Source organism: Danio rerio, chromosome 19 (genome assembly GCF_049306965.1).
Source record: "Danio rerio strain Tuebingen ecotype United States chromosome 19, GRCz12tu, whole genome shotgun sequence".
In the NCBI taxonomy this organism is placed as follows: Eukaryota; Metazoa; Chordata; class Actinopteri; order Cypriniformes; family Danionidae; genus Danio; species Danio rerio.
Window position 1 is genome coordinate 24,016,986 of NC_133194.1, and position 25,190 is coordinate 24,042,175.

Here is a 25,190-nt window from a genome sequence, read left to right on the forward strand (position 1 = left end):
AAAATGTCCTATGCAGAGGAGGTTGGAGACAGCTTCATATGGGTGGGACTTGAGCTCTAAGTGTGCTGTACATACCTCCTGGGGTTTATATTTATTTAATGTCTTGCTTGTGACATGAATAGAGTTCAGTCTATTGTTTCTATGAATATCTACACCTACCCCAAACCAAAAACTAACCTCACAGTAAGCTATTATGTTTTATTAATGTCTACTACACCTACACCAACCCTAAACCCAGCCTATTGCAGTGTAAGTCCCTCCCACTTAGAGGTCTCAGCAATACATACTTGGATAATTTCACACAGGTCAGGGGTGCCCAAACTCTGCTCTAAAGGGCCATTGTCCTGCAGAGTTTACCTCCAAACTCAACTAGACAAACCTGAACCAACCAATCAAGGTCTTTCTAGTCACAGAATCTTCCAGGCAGGTGCGTTGAGGAAAGTTAGAGTTAAACTCTGCAGGACATTGACCGCCCAGAACCAAGTTTAAGTACCCCTGAGCTAGATTATCTAGGCTAGTAATGTTAACAAATACCTATCTAAGGATTGTTTCAGACTACTTTTGAAGATTAGGCACAGAAATGTGAAAATCTTCACCTTACTTTGAGATGATATTCTCAATGAGTTTGACCTTTGAACTTGACTCCAAGTCCCAGTTTATCAAGAAATTGCTTTTAAATATTGCTTTGATTTCTTTTTTAACCTTTTTGAGACTTTTATTTCAGTATGTTGATGCACTTCCAAGTGAAACTAATTATTTAGCAAGGATGAGGCTTTCTTTTTACACAACATTATCTCTTATGGTGTGTTAACACCAGACCCACATGAAGCATCAATCGTGAGTGGTTTACATTTTAAGTCGGGGAAGTCCAGCTGCCGACACCAGACAACAGCTCATCAAACTGGCTCGGCTCAGCCAGAAGTACCGCTGAAAGCTTTTATCATCCAGGTATAGTTTCTGGAAAAGTTTAGCATTTAGTGGATTCAGAAACATCTCTGAGTGAATATACACTGTTTTTCAGCCTTCCTTCAGCACGTAAAGCACAGCTACTCTCTCAGTAAAATCCATGTTAGCCATTTAGCAACAAAACTAGAGTCACCGGGCAGACAGTAACTTAGCCCATGACGAGAATCCGCATCTACTGTGAAGTGAAGGGATTTATTCTTACAAGCCGTGTCTGGTGTGAATGGCATGTAAGAGCGTTGTGGTTAAGAATAAATAGGCTGAAGCCATTAAACTGATGTCTACAGAAAAAAGACCACCACTCAAAATGCAGAAGCAAATGATCAGACATTAAGGATTAAACAAACAGTTTTTTTTTTTTTTTTCAGTGGATTAACTAGCTTGGATTAATTGTTCATCTAAAGCACATTTTAGTTCCAACCCTAATTACACCTGATCAAACTAGTTTAGGCTTAGTAAAGGTTAGTCAAGACTACCTTTAGGCTTGTTTGAAACCTACAGGTAAGTGTGTTGAAGCAAGTTTGAAACTAAACTGTGCAGGACAGCGGCCCTCTGAGAACTGAATTTGACACCACTGACCTAAAGCATATCAATGCAGGCTAACAAAATGAATATTGTACTATGTCAAGTTTTTACAGTTTAATTCATACAAACTGACTAAAACCATAAAACTCTAGTTGTAATGGGTAAAATGGTAGTAATATGCCATTACTGATGTAAAATGAGCTGCAAATGGTTGACTTTAAAATCTATCTTGACCAGGAACAACATCACTTAATTTCATCAAATCATCTGACTACACTTTACATTACACATTACAGATCATTAAAAACAAAATTTAAAAACAAATATTGTTTTCTAGACTGGAATCTAGTTGCTTAAACAAAATACTTCAGCTTGCAGAAATGGCAACAGTGGCATTGCTCAGTAACTCTTGTTTTAAATCCACAATGCGGTGACTGGAGGCCATTGCTTCTTCAGCACATCTAGTGTCTGTCTAAGGGTCACCATGGCAACCGGGGGCCCAGAATGCCTCGAACTGCTCCTGACTGCCACCTGATGGCTGGGCCAAACACCTTCATTCACTGAATTAATTACTGTGCGTTTAACAAAGGGACCATAGTGTTACAGCAGCGGCTGTAGTTCAAGAACAAGACAGTTCTACAAAGTGGCCTTTGTTAGAAGAGTCGCAGTTGGTTTGAGTATCCAAAAAATAACAGATGGATTCAACTCTTTAAGCCTTGGGCAACAAACACGTCCCATTAAGTTCTGTCCCTCTATCACAAACACACACACACAAAAACCCTGCAGCTGTCCTACTCTGCCAAACTCCATGTGTTGCTGTAGATTCTGATAGTCTCTCTCTTTTTAAGCCTCTGGACATGTCTCTGTCTTCACTGAGGGACTGAAAGAAGAAGCTGTCATTGAGTTCTTGATGGCTGTACGCTAATTGCTGACCCTAACAGGTCCAATTAGAAGCTACAAGCGCCCCGCATAGGCCCAAGGGACTACACATCCCAGCATGCTGAGCACTGACACTCTCAGAGTGACATGAACAAGACAGCAACCAGACGTTCGGGCTTTCTTCTTTTCCCACCATGCTTTTCTTCATCGTAAGTCACAGGCTAGTTGTGAGGGCTGAAAAGCACATCCAAGTGACTTTTTATGGGCTGTAGATGCAGCTGTAGTAGGGGGTTTTCGCGCTTTTGTATAAACAGAGATGATGAAATAGTTGAGTATCAATCGTTTTGAAAAGTACATGAATACTAGTCAGTTTTACAGCTTTGTCGCTTGTGATTACGAAAAGAGAGCAGAGCAGTAAAACAGTAATATGGCTAAATGCCACAGGAATAGAAGTCCTGGAACTTTACACTTTTTTTGTTCAACCTTTAAATACACTCACTGGCCACTTTATTAGGAACACCTTACTAATACTGGGTTGCTCCCCCTTTTGCCTTCAAAACTGCTTTAATGTCTTACTGTCTGTGGCGTATATTCAACAAGGTACTGAAAATATGCTTCATAAATGTTGGTCCATATTGACATGATTATCTTTGCTGCATATTTGTCGGCTGCACATCCATGATGTGAATCTTCCTTTCCAGCACATCCCAAAGGTGCTCCATTGGATTGAGTTCTGGTGACTGTGGAGGGCATTTGTGTACAGTGAACTCATTATTACATGATGCGTTATCCTGCTGGAAGTGGTCATCAGAAGATGGGTACACTGTGGTCATAAAAGGATGGACATGGTCAGCAACAATACTCAGGTAGGCTGTGGCATTGACATGATTATCAATTGGTTCTAATAGGCCTAAAATGTACACCACCACCACCAGCCACAGTCATTGATACAAGGCAGGATGGAGCTATGATATCATGTTGATGCCAAATTCTGACCCTACCATTCAAATGTAGCAGCAGAAATCGAGATTTATCAGACCAGGCTACGATTTACATTTACAATCTTCTATTGTCCAATTTTAGTGAGCCTGTGCAAATTGTAGCCTTGATTTCCTGTTCTTAGCTAACATGAGTGGCACTTCTGCTACTTTAGCCCATCTGCCTTATGGTTTGATGTGTTGTGCATTCAGAGATGCTTTTCTGCATACCTCAGTTGTAACTAGTGGCTATTTGAGTTACTGTTGCCTTTCTGTCAGCTTGAACCAATCTGACCAATCCCCTCTGACCTCTGGCATCAACATGGCATTTGCACCCACAGAACTGCCGCTCAATGGATATTTTTTTCTTTTTCGGACTATTCTCTGTAAACCCTAGAGATGGTTGAGCGTGAAAATTCCAGTAGATCAGCAGTTTCTGAAATACTCAACCATGCGAATTTGTTATTTATATGTTAATATGTTACTCAACCATGTTATTCTGAAATAACAACCACGCCACGTTCAAAATCACTTAAAATATCTTTCTTCTCCATTCTGATGCTCGGTTTGAACTGCAGCAGATTTTCTTGACCATGTCTGTCATACTTTATAAAGCGACCGGTGAGTGTATAATATAATATAATATAATATAATATAATATAATATAATATAATATAATATAATATAATATAATATGATATAATATAATATAATATAATATAATATAATATAATATAATATAATATAATATAATAAATATAATAATTTATTTTCTTTTCAGGTTTGTCACTTCATTAATCCAGGGTCACCACAGCGGAATGAACCGCCAATATATTCAGCACGTTCTACGCAGTTGATGCCCTTCCAGCTGCAACCCATCTCTGGGAAACATCCATACACACTCATTCACACTTTTTACACTTTGGACAATTTAGCCTACCAAATTCACCTATATTGCAAGTCTTTGGACTGTGGGGGAAACCGGAGCACCCGAGAACATACAGAGAGAACATGCAAACTCCAATTAGAAACACCAACTGACCCAGCCGAGCTCGAACCAGTGACCTTCTTGCTGTGAGCACAGCACTACCTACTGTGCCACTGCATCACATAATATAATATAATATAATATAATATAATATAATATAATATAATATAATATAATATAATATAATATAATATAATATAATATAATATAATATGTGTCATTGTAGATTTTACTTGACATTGCCAAGTGGAAAAGTCAAAAATCTATTTTAAATACATTATTGATTGTTATCCAATTATTACTAATATTATATTTTATATGAATCATACTTAAATGAAATGTAGATTTATTTGTAAATGTAACACATTTAAATAAATTTTATTATTATTAATTTTTACTTTTAACATCTATGCACTGTGACTCTTAAGGGTAGCAGTAGTCAACCAGTCACAGCAGATCTTGTCAATTAAGAAAGCACTTGCTTGTATATGTAAAATGTGCATTATGTCTACTAGTTTGACAGAGCTGTCCTGATGGACCTTTTCTGGTACCGTCTATCTGTGATGCTGATCTAGCGCTCTCCAGCAGGCCCATATGGATCCCATTATGTCTGGGCTCTGTCAGAGAGGAATTACAGGGCATCAGGCATGAGAACATGATGACCGTATCAAAACGTTGTCATGTCCTCTCTGCAGAGCTCTGATGCGGGACGCACACATGCTCAGACGTTGCCCCAGATTGCAGCATGGTCGCTGTCCACACGATTCGCAAGCAAATCAATAGCATTATGTCTCATAGCCCCTCACAATCTGTACATCACAGACAAGTCCCCGGGGTCTGGAAACAAACAACTGCGAACGGAAGAAAAGCGGCCTAAAACTGTTTAAAAATTCTTCAAGACCTACAGTATAACTCTCTCATATCCAATCTTTCCAATTTGAAAATCCATCTCGCCTCTCTTGTTCCTCGCTCGAGCTCTGAGGCTGTTGAAAAATTCATTCAAGGGACACTGTTTGTTGATTGATTCTCAATATGGAAAATGAATCCGAAAATCGTATAGATATTTTATTAGATGTGAACGTTTAATAGTTTAATCTTGAAATAACATAACTGATTGAGCCGTTGAAGCTCATGCGGTATTACATTATGTATAGATGATAAATCACGCCGGCTGCGCAGTTAGAGGGAAAGCCGGAGATGTTAACGCACAAAAGAGGAAAGAGTTGAGAGATCAGCCCCATTTACAAACACCTTGTTTAGTTTGCCGTGTTTACCGAGCGGCAGCACGTTGATTCTCCTGACATTGACGCATCGCCCTGGAATAAAGAAGAAGAAGCGGAATAGATAAATAACACAACAGCGACACAGCTCCGTAATCCCTTTTGTTTCGCTGGATTTGTTCCTCTCATACGCTAAAGCAAACAATCCCCCGTAAAAAAAAAAAAAAAAAAACTTGGCTTGGAACTTTCCCCCCTCCCTTTACGCCCGTGTGTGAGAGAAAAAGATATTTAGTGACTTTGATATGTAAAGCTACAAAATCTTACCTGAGGCTACACAATCATCTCTCTTCCACAATCCAGTCAAATCAGGAGAGAGAGCGAGAACAAAAGAGATAGGATAGGACACCGAAGAGCAATGCAAATCTCGCTTTCTGATGAGAACAACAAAGAAGGGGGGAAAAAAGGAGTGAAAGGGATGGATGAGGAGATTAAAGGGAAGACAAAACCCACATTTGGCCGAGGCTGGATTGGAAACACCGCTCTCTCTCTCTCTCTCTTTCAGTACATCTCTCTGAGATTTCCATTAGAAGCACGTTATTAAATGCAAAGGGTTAAAAGCGAGCGCTGTGAGGTGAAAGTGGACAATAGACTAAATGCTACATGCGCTCAGGGCAACACATCAGACTAATTTAACAGAGCATGCCTCTGTGATGTAGAGGTCAGATCCAGAGAGTTGTGCGTCCTGAAGCCTACAATGCTTTTTTTTCTCTCTCTTAATGAAACGGGCAATGGGAAAAAATGCCCAGCCATTTAAAAGCGCCTGACCTCAGACTTTAACACAGCACTTGTAAATTAGCCGCACAGACAGCCTTAGCCGAAAGGTCACCGGCGTGTTTTTTTCTTTGACATAATCTAAAACGGAGGGTCTGAAATTAGCTTTAACCTCCCGAATGACACGTTTATTTACATAACCGCTATGGACAGAGCAAGCGCTTGTACGCTAGATCAAAATCAACACATTGTTTTTGCCACGTCGCGAGCAGTCGCCCAGTGACCATCTCGGAGCGGCCTGGGGATATTTGTTGTCAAGATGAGAGCTCGCAAAAGGGCTTCAAATAATCTAATCTGGTGCATCTAAGTGTGTTCTGTCCTAACGCGCCTCTGACCCCATTCTGTTCCTGAGGATCCTGGTGGTGGGGGCTGAGGGGGGCTCATGAGCCCCATGCTAATCCGCAGAGTCAATAGCGTCACGAATAAACCGGTGGCGCGGAGGTGGCACAATCGCGACTTGGCTTGACTCTAATGCCAGTGTCTCCTCAGGGGAAGGACTTTATTTCGCCGTCGTTAAGGGAGAGTTTCGGAAAAACATTAGCGTCAAAGCGCGTGAACAGCAGCGAGGAAGAGCGCAAGGAGAAAAGCTGTCACAGCAGTTCTAGTCTCTGCGATTGCATGAGGGCGACCTGCAGTTTTAACTCTGTCACGGCGAGAGTCTGGAGTTTTCTTGCATCTTTCTGCTTTTTTTTGATGGCGCATGTGAAATGCAAGAAGAAACGTGTCGGCTTGGCACACCATCCGTGTCCGCTGGGCCTTTGCGAGATGACCTTTGACTGGTGAATGTCGGACTGTTTTTTTAAGCATTATATGCATTAATTTGAGTGATTATTCATATTAGTGCATGTTCACATGGACTTGACTGCTTTTTGTTGTTTGTTTGCTTCCTTGAGGATGCCAAAGACCTTTATGCTGGGCATTTTTTTTTTTACTGTCACTACTAGTGACACTCTTGGTTCACTGAAATGACTATGAAATTCTTGTTTATTTCTTGTCATATTCATTTTTTTATTTTATGTATTTTTTTATTGATTGAATTAGTGATTAATGATTTAAAAGTAACGTTTTTAAATTAAACGTAAATAAACACGTGTGTGTGTGTGTGTGTGTGTGTGTGTGTGTGCGTGTGTGTGTGTGTGTGTGTGTGTGTGTGTGTGTGTGTGTTTTTCAACACATTTCTAAGATAAAAAAAAAGAAAAAAAGAAAAAAAATTAGTTCAAATGTTGTAGGTTAAAACTTATTTTTGCAATATTGTGTTCAAATTTAATTGCATTAACTTTCAATTTCTAAATATGTTTGGTCAATTATTATTTTAATAAATATATATTTTTAATAAATCTTGTTTTGTTTAAATGCACCGAAATACATTGCCTATATTCACTGAGAAATAAATAAAAAATATTCATATTTATATATCAGGGTTATTCCACCGAATATTGATTACATAACTCTTTTAGAAATGAACATAAGTAATGGTCTTAAAATTAATAAAAAGGGAGTTAGAGATTTAATTTTGAAAACTTTTTTTGACAGTTATAAAAATGCAATATTTTCAATGTTTAAAATGTTAAGTGGACCAAAAAAACTGCAACAATAATTAATGAGTAAAGCAAACAAAAATGCTATTATATTGTATTATATTATTCAGTTTTCTTTGGCTTAGTCCCTTTCTTCATCAGGGGTCACCACAGTGAAAGGAACCGCCAACTTATCCAGCATATGTTTTACGCAGCGTATGCTCTTACAGCTGCAACCCAGTACTGGGAAACACCCACCCACACACATACACACACACACACACACACACACACACACATAAAATACAGCCAATTTAGTTTATTCAATTCACCTGTACCGCACGTTTTTGGACTGTGGGGGAAACCGGAGAACCTGGAGAAAACTCACGCAGAAATGCCAACTGACCCAGCCTGGACGTGAACCAGCAACCTTCTTGCTGTGAGGAGGCACTGCTAACAACTGAGCCACCATGTCGCCCCTTATATTATATTATATTATATTATATTATATTATATTATATTATATTATATTATATTATATTATATTATATTATATTATATTAAATTATATTTATTTGGAAAATATATTGCTATTTTGTAATAAAAAATAAACAATAATTAAAAATAAATACACTTATGATTTAAAATGCCATATGTATTAGAGTCCTTCTACCGTTCACTGAAAACAATTAATTTGAAGTTAAACATTAGCATGCTGTGGTCATCAAATAAATATATTATTTTGTTTCCTATTATAATTGGCGCCTTATCGTGTTATCCATGGCGACCGATGATAAAGAAACAAATAATCTGAAGAAAAATTAATGTTTTTGATTATTTTATATACTAATTTTATTTAAATACTAAATTTCTAGTATTAATTATACTATTATTAATTATATACCATTATTAAATTAATATTATACACCATTTAGAACCCACATTTAGATTAGCATAGCTCACTAACAAGGGGGCACATGACACACTCAGATAGACTGTAAGTGTGTCTTTTTCATACATGTAGCAAGCTCTGCATCTCCTTGTGATTGATTAGATGAGTGAGTAATGTGTGTGTGAGTGTGTTTAACAGTTAGCGCAGCAGGGAGTGGACAGAAGGGCCAAGTGTGACAGGTGGACAGGCGTGATAAGGAGAGAGCGGAGCGGCCCAGCGCTCAGCAGAAGCAGAGCCCAGGAGAATATCCAGCCAAAAGCAGCTAATAGCTGATACTCATCAGAGATAGAGCCGCTGAAGATTTCCTGTCTCTGTGGAATAGTCTGTTCATTCAGTGCCGGCCCCAAATTCTCCTCCTTGAAAATGTGCTGTAGTTTTGTGTAGTCGTGACAAGATGTTGATAATCACATTTTTTACAAAAGGACAATTAAAGACTGGAGGAACGTGGTGGTATTGTCACATCGGGGCCTTATAAAGTGGCATTTTTGTTATTAGATTGTTTTACATTTACACTATGATGTGTCTGATTGACCATGGGAAATTAAAATTAAAAATTAAATCTTTCATTGGACTTTTTATGGTTCCGCTAGATAGGAATAAGATCAGATGGAGAGCAAATTGAGATTTTTCTTCTTTTCACATATTACACCAAAGAATAAGATCTCAGTTATAAAAAAAAAAGCTGCAAGAAATCACAGAGTTGGTATAGATTTTGCTTTCTCTGTGATTCAGGTTAAGTTTATTCACATTTTTTAATGTGGGTTTTATGTGTTTGGTTGATTTGCGATACTTGCACGGAACTTGCAAGAATTCATGTGTAAGCATAGGTAAGCTGATATCTTAACAAATTGTAGGTTTTCTGTCTGTGTTGTTTATTTATGTTTAGAAAGTGTAAAAGTTTTGTATGTGCTCCATGTTTATTATTTATGTATAGAGAACTGATACTTATCAAACTAGGGAAAATTAATAAATGAAGAGTTCACAGTCCTTAAGTGCCGTCTGAAATGTTCTTCTAAAATGAGCATTTTTCTGAGAGCTTTGTGTGTGGGTAATTCAGTATTTTTTCTTTTATGGCAATAGGTTATTTTCGTTGCCTTTCCTGAAGCTGAGCAGGGCTGAGTCTGATCATTACCTAGATTGGAAATCACATGGGAAAACTAGGTTGCTGTTGGAAATGGTGTTAGTGAGTCCAGCAAGGGGTGCTCAACCTGCGATCTGTGTGAGTCCTAATTCCCTAGTAAAGTGAAGGGGATGCTATACTGTCAGTGAGCGCCATCTTTCAGATGAGACTGGTTAAACCAAGGTCCTGACTCTCTGTGGTCATAAAAAATCCCATGGCAATAATTGTAAAGAGTAGGGGGTGTAACCTTAGTGTCCTGGCCTGGCCCTTAGCAATCATGGAGTCAAAATATACTTTTTTTGGAGAAAATTTTAAACAGTCTTTTAAGACTTTTGCATTTGAACTCTTCAAATATCAATTTCTAGTTGCATTATAGTCAATACATATCTTCATAATTTTTTAATATACATATATATTTTATGCAATTATAACTCGTTGTTTGCTTTTACACTCAAATATTTGCCACTTAAATGCCTTATAACAGTGGTCCACAACCACCGGGCCATGGACCGGTACCGGGCCGCACAAAAAATCATTAATTATTTCCGTTTTACTTATTATCTGAGTCTAAAAGATCTTTCATTTTGAAAAGACTTTTAATTTGGAAAATGACCGTGTTCTCTTGGTTATATCTCGGTCACCTGAGCGCCCAAATTTACCCAAAAAACAGTAAAATGAGTAAGTTTCATTGCTAAGTGGAAAAGTTAATGACATGCGAACTGCCAATGAATGGATCCGATAACCATTTGTCAACAAATCAGGTGAATCCACCATGGCTGTTCAAGAAGATCAACTGATGGAGACCGCAAATGATGGTGGCCTTTTAGGGGCCATTTGCATATTGCATCTTTTGTAGAGTTTGTGCAAGTCCGTTGTTTCAAAAGGTGGTGTTCGGCTTGCATTCACTATCTACGTGACGTGCTCGCTCATTCCGACGCACCCAGTAAATCAGGGGTGTCCAAACTTTTTGGGCCGAGGGCCAGATGCAAAAAAACAAACGTTGTTGCGGGCCAAATTTTACATACATCACACAGACACGTATATATATATATATATATATATATATATATATATATATATATATATATATATATATATATATATATATATATATATATATAAATACAGTTGAAGTCAGAATTGTTAGCCCCCCTAAATTATTAGCCCCCGTTTATTTTTTCCCCAATTTCTGTTTAACGGAGAGAAGATTTTTTTTCCACACATTTCTAAACATATTAGTTTAAGTAACTTATTTCTAATTACTGATTTATTTTATCTTTGCCATTATGACAGTAAATAATATTTGACTTGATATTTTTAAGACACTTCAATACAGCTTAAAGTGACATTTAAAGGCTTAACTAGGTTAATCAAGTTAACTAGTTAAGGTATTTAGGCAAGTTATTTTATAACAATGGTTTGTTCTGAAGACTAAAAAGGCTAATAATTTTGACCTTAAAATGGTTCATAAAAAAATTTAAACCGCTTTTTATTCAAGCCGAAATAAAACAAAAGTCTTTCTCCAAAAGAAAAAATATTATCAGACATACGGTAAAAATGTCCTTGCTCTGTTAAACATCATTTGGGAAATATTTAAAAAAGAAGAAATAAATCAAAGAGGGGCTAATAATTCAGACTTCAACTGTAGATAGATAGATAGATAGATAGATAGATAGATAGATAGATAGATAGATAGATAGATAGATAGATAGATCATAACAAGAACTGCTGCTTAATTGAATGCATATAATAGCGACACCCGGTGGTTATTTATTGAATTACGTTCATTTTTGTATAGCGGGCCAGATTCTATTGATATTTATAAAAAGCCTTGCGGGCCGCCACAAAACTGATTGCGGGCCGCAGATGGCTCGCGGGCCGTAGTTTGGACACGCCTGCAGTAAATGAATTCCACGACCGCACCAAGAGTCACGTGACAAGAACTGACCAATCAGCTTTAGCTTGTATTAAATATACACATTTCGGTACACTAATAATCTCAGACTAACACAGAACACCCAAACACTGCAGTATTTTGTAATTTTTATTCATAAATAAAACTTGTATCAAAGCTGCAGCAATGAGAAAAAAATGGTTAATGATCACCAAGCAACCTACGAACCCCCCAACACCCTGGTAAAATTGTTAAGCATTGCGTGTCCACTGTCATAAAAAGGTTGAGGACCACTGCTTTATAAAACAAATTTAGTATAAAATATGAATATTAGTTCAATGGTTTAATTAAACTCACGAGGTCATTAAAAGCAAATATTGTCAAATGTCCCCGCTTACATCACTTTTGGCTTCTTCTGTATGAGAACTTTATAATTGTTGTTGCTGTTCATCTCTTTAATTGTTTCTCCTCGACAAGAATAAGACAAATTTCCGCTACTCTGATTTTCTAGACTTTCCAAAAAAGAAATCACACATTTGAAATGAAAAGTGTACAATCAAAGGTAAGTAATTTCACTGAGCTCAAGTGATTCTTATTAAATTCAGAACAAATGATGCTACTCCAATTACAATAATTTTCACAGCACTGTGCTTACAAATGTCAACAATTTGACTCGTTTCTATTTTTATTCCTTAAAGGACGTGTCTTTACACTGCCTAGCCCACACTTGCTGCATAAACTCCATCCCAGCCCCTGTGAATTCAAGTAACTGCCCTGTCTATAAGACAAAAACATGCAACTTAATGAGATTTTCAGGTATGAAAAGACTGTGATTTTGATTGATATGTATTTACTTCTGCATCAAACGGATTGAATGAAGGATCAGATCGGAGCTTGTTTGTGTCGAGTCGAATGATGTTTACGGTACAGTATCGTTCGAGCTTAGTGATTTATCACAAACGTGGCAAACAGTGAGTCAGTCAGCAGTGTGGGTGGCAATGTGTCACCAACACACAGCGCCATCTGCTAGGAGTTTGTTCAACAAAGATCGATTGTGCTTCGAGACGCTCCCTCTCTCAGTCGGATTCTCTCCTGTGTTCGTTCTCTCACCTCCTCTCCTCTCCTTTCCTCTACTCCGCACAGAGGAGGACGTGCGATGCCAAAATAAGAACGAGATGTTGGAAGGCAGCGAAGAGGAAAAATGATCGGTTTGTCCTTTCATTGGGAGCGGTCCAAATCTGTAGCTTCATCTCAAAAGTTTGTTTCCGCAGTTGGTCATTGCTTATAAAGCCGTTAAACGCACACATAACATCCCCTAGAGGTCAGTCCAAGCAATTTGACGCGTGACTTTCAAAAAAAGCACTGTTTAGCTTACAAAAATACATCATTGTGCCCCTTGGAGAGGGTCAAGTACAAATGGTCGGATCTCTGGAGACGAAGCTCAGCTCTAAGCACTTCCTGCAGAAATCAAGATCTACGATACATGTCGGCCATTATGTGAGACGTACGAGGTAAAATTGCTAATGTAAAATTGGTAATGTGATTAGAACGGTCCCTGGCAGGCGAGACCAGGGCAGCGGTAAACAAGCCAGCGCTCCTTATGTGTAAGTGAAGACGATGGAGGAGACACAGACTCGACATGAATAACTTCAACCCGGCCTGTTTGCCCTGGAGCTAGAGGTCAGGACCCGTTTGGAAACAGCGTGTTACGGCGTTCGGACATACTTGTGCGGGTGCCGGACCAGTCTTCTGTGTTTTATGCCCTTTAGCTTCTTACAAGTCACCGAGGATAGCAACCGACATCATCTTTAGCGCCAAGACAGGGGATCGGTTTGTTGACAGAGCCGTCCATACATACGCCAGATTGGGATCTGTGGCCTCGGTAAAGCCAAGGGTCCTACCCTCATCAGACTCGCAGCGGTGACCCTCATTTTGGTGTTTACGCCCAGGCAGGTGTGCCCATGATTGCAGGGTGCGTGAACTGGCATCCATCAGGGCGTACGTTCCCTTAGCATGAATGTAAAAGAGCCTACAGCCTGTGGGTGAGGCCCTTGTCTGTTCACCTGCCAAAGGAGGGCAGAGAGGGGGCTATAAGCACAGAAGGCCTCCTTTGCCCTGGTGTTCCTGGTGGCCCATAGGGTCAAGGTCCATTGTTTAGCTCTCTTAAAGGACTATGGGTATGTGTTGGTGTTTGTTTAGTTTTATTGTCACAGCTTTGTGTCAAATGCAGCATTTGATTGCAAGGATACTAGAGTTTGAAGTGAGAAGTGAATGATTCTTGTTAGTTCTCTCTTTAGTCTTTGCTTGAAATTAAGAAGTGTCGACTCTGTGTTTTAAAGTTTTTCAGTCATTGTTTGTGAGCCAAACAAAATTTAATCTGGAAAGCCATGTTGGAGTCTTCCCAGAGAGCACATATTCGGAAATGGGGCTCCAGAATTGGGCCCGAAAATGCATCTTTATTCTAAGTTGTATTGGTGAATCGCTGCACAATTTAGTGGGTTTAATAATAATCTGCCAATTGGGTAAGTAAAATAATCTTGTATATTGTCATTTTATCATATTATTTAGCTTGTTTTATGGAAATGTTCACTTAATTTGGACATTATTTCTGAAAACAAAGCAATATTTGTGTATAAAATGCTTGTTTTTAGATATTTAGACTAGAAACAAGATGAAAACTGTTTTTTTGTTTTTCTTTTGCAGTAATTAATTACAGCCCTGTATCTGAAAAAAGTTTGATCAACATTAATAATAATCTGCCAATGGGGTAAGCAAAATAATCTTGTAATATTATTTTATAATAATATTTTTTAGCTTGTTTTATAGAAATGTTGACTTAATTTTACAGAGATACGTCACTCACTGGTGGACAAGTCAGAATAGAAACAAAGAAACCGCCATGTTTTAAATACACAACCAAGATATTATATATATCTTGGGGGGGTGTAACATTTTTTTTTTTTATAAAAAGTCTTAAAATAAAAAATTACTGTACTGTAACACTCAGTGGAAATGAGCCATAGGAGAATCTTTTATGAATCAGGATAATGTATTGTGTACCCAACTATGTTTTTAGAATAATGTGTGTGCGTGTACAATATGCAAACAAGATGGAACAACACCTTATTTTTTCCATTTCAAACAATGTCTGTTACCCCACCCTCACTGCTGACGATGATGGGAATTTGATTTGCAAACTTACAAAAGAAAGTGTAATAGCCTGCATATTGTAGTCATTAGAACTGTTTTTCTGGTTATTTCCTCAGGGACGGAATGGAAAGATACAGAGGGAACGAGAATAATAAATGCAAATTATGAATCCCTTTACCAAACAACGGTAAGAGCATCATTTTTTTCCCTCCCCGGTTTTTTCTAACACCCAAAAACCTCACCACTTCCTGCCTCTCCTTGGGGAAACGGCCACACTTCTCCAGTCCGCCTATGAACAAACATCTGCCGAGAAACACGGAAACGTTCCCCTGATGATTTGTTTCCAGCAGATCCCCTCATCCCATGTGCTGTTTAATCACGTGTTAAAACTGGCGACAACAGAGCAAGTCCCAGCAATCAGAAACTAGACAAAAAGTCAAATTTGCAGATTTTTAATGAAGTTTTTTTTTCTCTCTCTCTCTTGATGTACTCTCAGCAGCACCGCGATCCTTCTCCGTTAATTCAGTTCCTAAACACCTGCTTTTGCACCTTTGATAATTATGGCTGGAACGTTTGTTAATCCGCTCTAATAGTGCTCAAGCTGAGTCCGTTTGCAGCTAATAATTACGGCAGTCGGCATGGGGTTTGGCTCGTCTCTGGTGTAGCCTGTGTGATACAATACCGATCACAGCTAGCGAACTAACATCTCGACTGGGATAAGTCGACATCACGTCCCTGCCTCTTCCTACAGCTGTCTCTTAAAACTCAGCGCACTCTAAATGCAATATTCATCCCTCTTTTGGGACATTTATTTTGGAGATATTAGTGCAAACTTGACCTTAAAAAGAGATGAATTAATAGGATGGAAATATATCAGGAAAAATAAACGGATTCTTGAAGCCCTGAAGGAAGAGCAAACAAATCATTGGCACAGATCTCACCTTTGGGAGTTGTCATACTTTGCGTTTCTTTTTTTCTTCTTCTACTCTCCCTCTCTTCTTCCTTTCTGCAAAAAAAAAAAAAAAAAGTTAGCAAGCGCTTGCATATCATCATTAGTGTGGCTGCGGCTCCTTCAGAGATCAAATGCTGTTTTCTCAGCACTAGCAGAAAGTCTGTTGGTTTTAAACTCCAGAGGGTTTGCCCCGAGGCATTAAAAACATAGGAATGTCAATCTGTGCATGTCGAAAGCACTCTCACAGGCTGCTAGATAAAAAACGGCGATCATTTAAATGGTAAATAGTCTAAATGTTTGGCGTTTGAAGAGTGGAGGAATGCCAAAATAGATGCTGCTATGGTTCATAGGGAAGCAACGAGGGGCAAAGAGGCTTCTGCCTACCGTTTCATACGCTATGGCTAATCGTGCGTGTATCGGAGCGTCTGATCGTTAGTGTTGAATTGAAAGGAGAGTTCTAAGGCCGGATTTCCAGTCTTAGATCTTTCTGTATTGACATGTTGCAGCGGTGCAGACGAGAAAATGCAGGCAGCAAAACACAGTAAAGAGGAGATTCTCCAGTGATTTTGTGCTGACTGCGAATGCTTTAATATCTGGAAGATGAAAAAAAAAAAATCCTGAGGTGCAATCAGTGAGTGTGGAACATATTGTAGAGCTACAATGAGAAAAACAGAGTGATCTGTGCAGTATTGAGTACTGGTAAATGTTAAAGGTCACACTTTATCTTAGAAATAATTCTTGCTATTAGCAAACAGTTAACTATGAGTTTTATCTAATAAACTCTAAATTTGCGACTTTTTATTAGTTATGAATGTAGTAGTTTGGGTTTAGGTATTTGGTAGGGGTGTAGAAGAAAATCATTCACAATATGCACTGTATAAGTACAAACTAACAGCCAATATCTTAATGTAGGCAGATAATAAATCAAATCAAATCACGCCTTTATTTGTCACATACGTTTTCGCATAGTGTGTGTGACATATGTTTTGCATAATAAGTTACTAGTTAACAGTAAGAATTGATACTTAAACTAAAGTGTTTTAAAGGGCACATATTTTATCATTTTTGTAAGATGTAAGATACATTTTTGATGTCTCCTTAATGTGTCTGTAAAGTTTCAGCTTAAAAAACCCATGAGATTAGTTATGATAACCTTCAGAATATGCTCATTTTGGTGTCTCCCCGCTTCTTCACTGCTCCCATGTGTATGTCTGCTATTCGTGCGTTACGTCAGATAAACAGCAGTCAGTGATGAAAACGGACACAGATGAAGCTGAAATACAGTTCATTAGTCAAAAATACCAAGTAAGTTTATTTAATATATTTTAGTTTATTCAAGCCTTTCTGAAATGATGAGTCATACACTAATGCCAATTGCAGTATACACACACACACAAATCTATGTGCCCATTTACTGAAAGCATTAATATAGTGGTTAAAAAATAAATAGTGATTTCATTGTCTTAAATACAAACATGCGCTGTTTTAAAAAGTTTTTAACTTTTGCTGAAGTTTAAAGTTTAATAAAAGTTTATTAAAAATCACATAAAGTTGAAACATATTTTTAAATCCCAGTTTATTTGCAAATAAATATTCTGTGGACGTATATATATGTTAGTATAGAAACATGGAGCCTCTGAATCTATTTGGTGGGCAGGGAAAATCACACTCCTACGTAACACTGCCTATTTTAACATTAATGAATTAAAAAAAAAAAAGACTAATTGTGTTTATATCACTCCAATATAACAGTGGACACACTATACCTACACACAGTTCATAAAAGGTCAAAAAGTCTGATTTTGAATAAAACAAAAATAACAAAAAAAGTTTTTAGATATTTTATACATCACTATGGAACTTTGAGACTGTGGAGAGAGAGAAAAAACAAACATTCTGGGCTCAAATCAAATCAAAATCAAATCAATTCACTTTTATTGTCACATCATCAGCAGCAAGTGTGCTATGATTAGTGAAAAGCTTAGGTGCTGGCTCCAGACAGTACAAATACAACTACAGTGCAAAATACAGACTGTGCAAAATACAACAACATACTCCCAAAAAAACAGGACAATATAAAATTGACAGCGATATGTACAATGAATAGGTGTACACGTAGTTGTAGGCAGTATTGTTTTAAGTATGGGTTGGTTAAAGTGCAGTGCATGCTACATATTGATGGTGTGCAGTGAGGGGTATGGAAGAGTCTGTGTGAGGTGTGTTAAGTGTTCATCAGCCTGATAGTCTGAGGGAAGAAGCTCTCCTTCAATCGGCTAGTGCGTGACCGGATGCTGCGGAACAGTCTGTCTGAGGGTAGCAGAGAGAAAAGTCTATGGCTTGGGTGTCTGGAGTTGCTTATGATTCTCTTGGCTTTCCTTATGCACCGCCTGGTGTAGATGTCCTGGAGGGAGAAAAGCTCACCTCCTACTACGCGTCCAGCAGTTCGCACAATCCTATGTAGGCCTTTGCAATTGCTGCTGGTGCTGTTTCCATACCAGGTGGTGATACGGCCAGACAGGATGCTCTCCACAGTGCAGGTGTAGAATGAGCGGAGGATAAGGGGGCTCATTCCAAACTTTAGAGACGTCTGAGGAAGAAGAGGCGTTGTTGTGCCTTCCTCAGCACTGCGTCTGTGTTAGCAGTCCATGTCAAAACCTCAGCTTTGTGTACTCTAAAAACTTGAAAGTGCTGTCTCTCTACTGATGTACTGTTTATGGTGATGCAGTGTGTTCTCTCTTCTCTTTCCTGAAATCCACCACCAGCTCCTTGGTTTTGCTGATGTTTAGTGAGAGGTGGTTTTCCTGACACCACTGCGTCAGAGTGTGCACCTCCTCTCTGAAGGCCGTCTCATTATTATCTGTGATTAGACCCACCACCGTTGTGTCATCAGCAAATTTAACGATGATGTTGGAGCTGTGTTTGGCTGTACAGTCATGTGTGTACAGGGAGTACAGGAGTGAGCTGAGAACACAGCCCCGCTCTGCAGAAGACAAAAAAATTTAAGTAAATAAATAAGTGATAAAAAAATTAAAATTTAGTCTTGATTAAAGGGCAATCCTATCAACTAAGTTAAAGAAAAAGTGTTAAGTTTTGAGCATTAAAACAATAAAAAGTTGTGTTTTTAAGAGTCTGATATTTTAGATCATGCTAAATATGTTGTTTCAGTTTCAGTGTGTGTTCAAATAAAGGAAATTTTTAATTAGGTATTACTTACTTCCAAGGCCGTTTATATCGAAGTTCATATCTCACAATGTTGGTTTTTCATAAGATATAATTTTTATGAGGTGGGTCGTTAGCCCAACGTTCAACCCCCAACTTGGAGGACCAGACATATACACATACTCTACAGACAATTTAGCTTACCCAACTCACCTATATGCATGTCTTTGGACTTGTGGGGGAAACTGGAGCACCTGAAGGAAACCCAAGTGAACACAGGGAGACATGCAAACTCTACACAGAAATGGCAACTGACCCAGCCGGGACAGGAACCAGCTACCTTCTTGCTGTGTGGTGACAGTGCTACCCACTTCGCAGCTGTGCCACCCAATTTGTTATTACCAATGTAATTTTTAATAATAAATGTTATAAGTGTATGTGTGTGTGTTTGTACCTTGCACTTTGGGGACTTAATGTACCCACAAGTATAGCCATACCAGTACGTTTTGACAATGTAGAGACATGTTTTTGGTCCCCATGAGGAAAATGGCTCATAAATCACAGAGAATTGAGTATTTTGAAAATCTAAAAATTCCGAATGTTTCCGGTGATGTTTAGGGTTATGGGGATCTAAAGTCTAGATAGGATAAAGCTGCGGATATGAATATAAATCTAGCAATAGTTTTTGACACTGTATAACAACAAATATATATTTTTTCTTTACTGTGACGGATGGGTTTAGGGTTAGGTTAGGGATAGAGATTAATAAAATACAATTTATTGGGTAATTTAATAAACTGTATCTGATCTAGCAACAACCAGTTAAGGGTATGGTTGGGATGGGGGGATAGAGCATACAGTTTGCACAGTAAGTACCTTGGATGTGTATTTGATTTTGGTTTCACTTCATATTAAGTGACCTTAAATACTATTTACTTGCATCAAAATATAAATACAATGTAATTAATGTGTTCATAATGTATTGCAGAACACTACGCTATTGAGGTAAGATATGGGTTAAGGCTGATTTATTGTTCTGCATCAAGTCCACGCGTATGCATCAGCGCAGCCTGCACAGGGACGCATAAACTTCGCTTCGCTGTACCCTCTCAAAAAATGTAACTACATATTGCAACGATGCATAAAGCAAGCTTTGTCATTGGTAGGTTTGGTTGCACCGACGAGTGTGGGTGGCCGTGAGAGCCGTGTGAACCCAGTGGAGCAAGTGTTTTCAAGTGTGAAGTTTCATGAAGAAGCTTCAGATGGAAAGTTTTGTTTTGTGTTTACCTTATGATTAATGTTATTGCGCATCTGCTGGTTCCAGAATCAAAATGAACGAGTTTGAGCCACTTGTACATTATGGTAGCGCTCAGAAAAAATAAATAAATAAAAAATTAACCAGTAAATAAACTTGACACAGAGGAACATAAACCCCTACTGCCAGCTAGTGTTTTGGAAGTGTTATTGCAGAAGAACACTAACAGAACGCTGAAGTATAAATGCATGGCAACATGCAAGGCATGCACCGTTGGTTACGCCAATCACTCAACACTGAAGTAAAAACCAGGCTTTATGATTTAAGGAATGGTCAATAGTGTAATTATAAATTTAATTACAAAAATTAATTACAGATGTAATTACGTGCAGGTATTTAATTAAACTTAAGTACAATGTAAAAACATATATTATAACAATATGTAGATATTAAAGCTACTTAATACAAAGTGGGACCTACTTTATTACATCTTAATTAACATAGGACTCCTTGCTTGACACCTCTGGATACAACCACTCTTTACAAGACAATGTTTGGGGGAAGTTACGGTTAGAGAGTAAAAAAGAAGACTAAAAACACATCTTACACCACTTCATAAACTACGACTCTTCATTATTTTAAAATGTGAGTGGACGCAATAAAAAAGAAGTATGTGCTTTTGTGCCGGTTTAAAAATGCACAAGAGAGAAAGACGCAAAGGAGACAAAAATACGAGGGGTACGAGTCTGAGGCTGCGGTACGACTCCGGCCTGCTGTCCTCTCCGTGTCCTTTCCCAGCGGCTCAGAGTCACGCATCACTCATGGTGTCACAGTGAACTCCAGATGCTCTCACCCAGGAGAACCATCCCACCCCTCTCATCCCTCTTCATTCCCTCCAACAATTTAGTAATGAAATATTGATTTTTAGTTAGATTCATATTGATGCTATTAGCTTTGCATTGATAAATCACAGCTCTGTGCCCGTCGGTGGCAGAGCAAGTGTTTGCGGTGCAGTGCCGGGGAGATTACAATCAAGCCATTGATGTGTTAATTTGATGGATATCTTTGATTTCTGTGTCTTTTTTTCCTCCGCCGTCCTCTATTTCCACGAACCAAGTTTCATAACAATGCTTTAGCACAAATCACACATAGCTAGATTTATGGGACGTGCTGTCCATTGGAGCGCCTGCAGCTTCTCCACACTCTCTAAGTGTGTATTCAGCCACACCTTTGGTTTCTAATGTCTGTCTGTTCGTCTGTCTATACTGAAATGAAAACCTGAAGATAAAAACTGGCTTTGTAGGCCTGATTGTAAAGGTCGAAAATGTTTTAAATATAGACAGAGTAACTTAAAAAGACTACCATAGTTCTACAAATTAGTATTTATTAGCATTAATTGGCAATGTTACCACCTGCAGTGTGCCACTTTATGTTTGAAATTCTAACTATTGATTCATATTGATGCTATTATCTTTGCATTGATAAATCACAGTTCTGTGTCTGTCAGTGCAGAGAAAGTGTTTGCCGGGGTGATTACAATCAAGCCATTGATTTGTTAATATAATGGATATCTTTGATTTCTGTGTTGTTGTTTTTTTAATGCTGTCCCATGATGGCTGAGAGATCTTAAAGCACTGCAAGCACATGCAAATTGTCTATACACTAAAAAAATGCATCAGTTTGGCAACACAGATGCTACAATCAAATACAGAAGTCACAGCAAACAAGATTTACATATTTGATTGTTATGCTTAAGGTGAATTAACCTGCTTAATCTAGTGTTTAAAAAAATGGTTTTGGAAACCTGACTGATTTTCTGATTATCTGACCATTTGCTTTTGTGTTTGGAGTGGCGTTCCTTTTGTTGATGTCAACCTGAGGGCTTTCGTAGCAACTGCATATACCCTTTCTTACTAGTTTGTGCTTTAGGGAATGATGTAAGAACCCATACCCCCAACCCCGAACCCTAAAGGGCGTCACACACCGGATACCTTATGAAATTGAAAATAGTCACATCAATCTTTCGCCAAAAGAGTTCAGTGGCTGAACAACACTTCTGTGCACATAACCCCTTAGTAAAACAACAAAATTTACAGAAGCTTTGCGAGACTAAACTAGTTTTAAATTATAACATTACCTGTGTAAAAGAAATACTTCAGCCATGGGGTCTTTCCTCCAGCGTGCAAAACTAACTCCAATATTAATTCAGGATTTTTTTTACTGCTGTCACGTGAATGTGAAGCATGTGGACGTGCAAATAGTGGATCTGTCTGCATGAATGGGGTGCACAGTTGTACAAATTTACATTTGTTGACAAACAATTTGGACTATTTATCAGAATTAATGGAATTTTCGGCCTGCCAAATTTTAATTGGATGAACATTTTTTTTTTGTCTTATGCCTTACCCAGAATATAAAAATACATATAAACACATTTAGATCATTTACTTTAATCATTACTATTGGAATGTGAAGAGACTTTCAACCAGCACAGCAAAAATGGTAGGTAGGAACAATCGCTATGGCCATTCAAGTACTTATAGAATACTGGTAGTTTGACTCAAATCTTCACAGCTCTGAAAATACCACAATGCTTCAATGTTTCAGTGCGATGCAAAAAGTGTAAACAGGAAATGTTTCTGTATTTGGTTGTGCTTCAAGGATTTGCAGTGCATTTCAGTATTTGTGTTTGCATGTTGTTGATGCAGCATGTATGTAGTCAAACTATTTAATTTTTTTCAAAAACTTGCTAGAGTTTTTTTTTTTTTTTTATTTGCCTGTTTTCTTAAAGTGCATGTGAAACAGAGGTTTGAGACTTATTTAAGTATGATGATGTACTTCCAGGGCGAGACTTTCTTTTTGCGCATAATTTACTCATAGCAAACAAAAAGTAAGAGGGGAATGGTTTAGAAAATCGTTGCTGTAGCCTTCAAACTGACGTCAACAGAAAAAGACCACTATACAAATACAGCAGCAAATGGTCAGAATTTGATTAAAGACTACCAAATTTTTTTCTTTTAGTGGATTAACTTGTTATTAATAAAATAAACACATATTAATTGTTCAGCTAAATAATGACAAACTTCCACTAGCAAAATTAACATGATAAATTTTGATTTCACACAGGCTTTAGGTTGCAGCATGTTGAGCTTTCTTGGCCACCATGCCGTCCTCTATTTTCACAAACCGAGTTTCATAACAGTGTTTTAGCACAAATCACACACAGCTGGATTTATGAGACTCGCTGTCCATTGGAGCGCCTGCAGCTTCTCCACACTCTTAGTGTGTGTTTGTGGGAAGGTGATATCATACTCTTCGCCTCAAATCACCCACGCAGTATTTGAGTGTCAGCCTGCACACATCCCAATTAAAGCCCTTAGAGGAGAAGAAGAGGTGAAGCTAAAACTCCAAGCCCTTTTAGTGTGTCTCCACCCACAGAACGTTTCTATAAACACAGCTGAGCAATAACCGAACATCCGCAGTTCATGTAACTTGATTAAATGCATAATATTTTAATTAAAGGCAGTCTGCGCAGATGTATTTCTTCTAAAACAAATAAGCAAGGCGACTGTTGGTTGACGTGCACAGTTAGCAAGACGCTTTGGTCTAAAAGCACCTGTTAAATTAATTCATTTGATTTAAAAACATCTTTGTGAATAATTAATTATCATGCAGTTGTATAATATATAATTCTGATTGGATTAGTCGCTGTGAAATGCAGATAAAAGCATAACTGGGACCACAGATCATACTGTTAAACAAACTTGGCTGACGTGAGGTGAGTAATATTTCAGTCACAGATGCTAAAAAAGAGCAACGATATTCTCACAAATAATGTCTGAACTGGCCAAACATAGCTGTTTAAAGTGCCCATATTATGGATTTTTGAAAATTACCTTTTACACAGCGTGCAACACAGCTATAAGTGATTGAAAAGATTCAGTTTTTAAATGTGAAAGTGTACCATGTATAAAGTTATTGACTCTCAAAAAGAAAGAGTCGAATCATTAAGTTAAAACGAATCACCCTACAAACGGATTTTAGGCATTTTGTTTTGATGTCTGAGTAAAACGTCACTTTCCTAGTTTGTGTGTTTAGGCTTGGTCAAAGCACTGTTGTGGATTTTGGGGATCATATACAATGGGGGGGGTGGGGGGGTAACAGTGTAGCCCCAACATTTTGCTGTGTTCCTGTGGTTTTATGGATTCGCAGGCTATCGAATTAGCCTTTTATTAGGCTTTTGATTACTATCAAAGAAAGGATCAGTACAAAAGTATGGCGGCTGAGAGAGCTTAACATGCTGCAATTTAAGAAAACACATGCAATTACAAAAAACAACAAATTAAGAAAAGATCTTCATTCGTTTGAGAGCACACGTGCTGCAAATCCTCGTAATGCATACACATAAAAAGAAACGTGCTGCATTTTCACACAGCAAAGACAATTTACAAAAACGTGCTGCATTTTCTCACAAACCCAAAAACAACAGAACACAACAGAAATGTTTCGAGAAGACCCAAAACTTGACAGAAGCGGCTGTGCTGTGACTATTGCTCAGTGAAGTTGTAGGTGATCTTTGAAAGGTGAGTTTTTTGTTTATTTTTATATCCGGATTGCTTTGTTGTTTGTATTTTATAAGCCTAAATAACTATAACCTAAATTGCCAGGTCCATCATGTTTTAAAATCCCATAGAAACATTTTCATTGTGTTCCATGCTATTTAAAAGTGTTGTGAGAATATGCAGCGCGTTTTTTTAAGTTGTTTGAGTTGTGAGAAAATGCTGCATGTTTTATTAAATTGTTCATGT

The 25,190-nt window shown here is 38.0% G+C and overlaps 1 long non-coding RNA gene across 1 annotated transcript in view; it reads right to left on the reverse strand.

The window, feature by feature from the left end:
• Positions 1-14,565: 14,565 nt before the first annotated feature.
• Positions 14,566-25,190, reverse strand: part of LOC141379072 (uncharacterized) — a 51,600-nt gene continuing 40,975 nt past the window's right edge. The window contains exon 4 of the long non-coding RNA XR_012395040.1: positions 14,566-16,022. This is a non-coding gene — a long non-coding RNA (uncharacterized lncRNA). The remainder of the gene's footprint in view (positions 16,023-25,190) is intronic.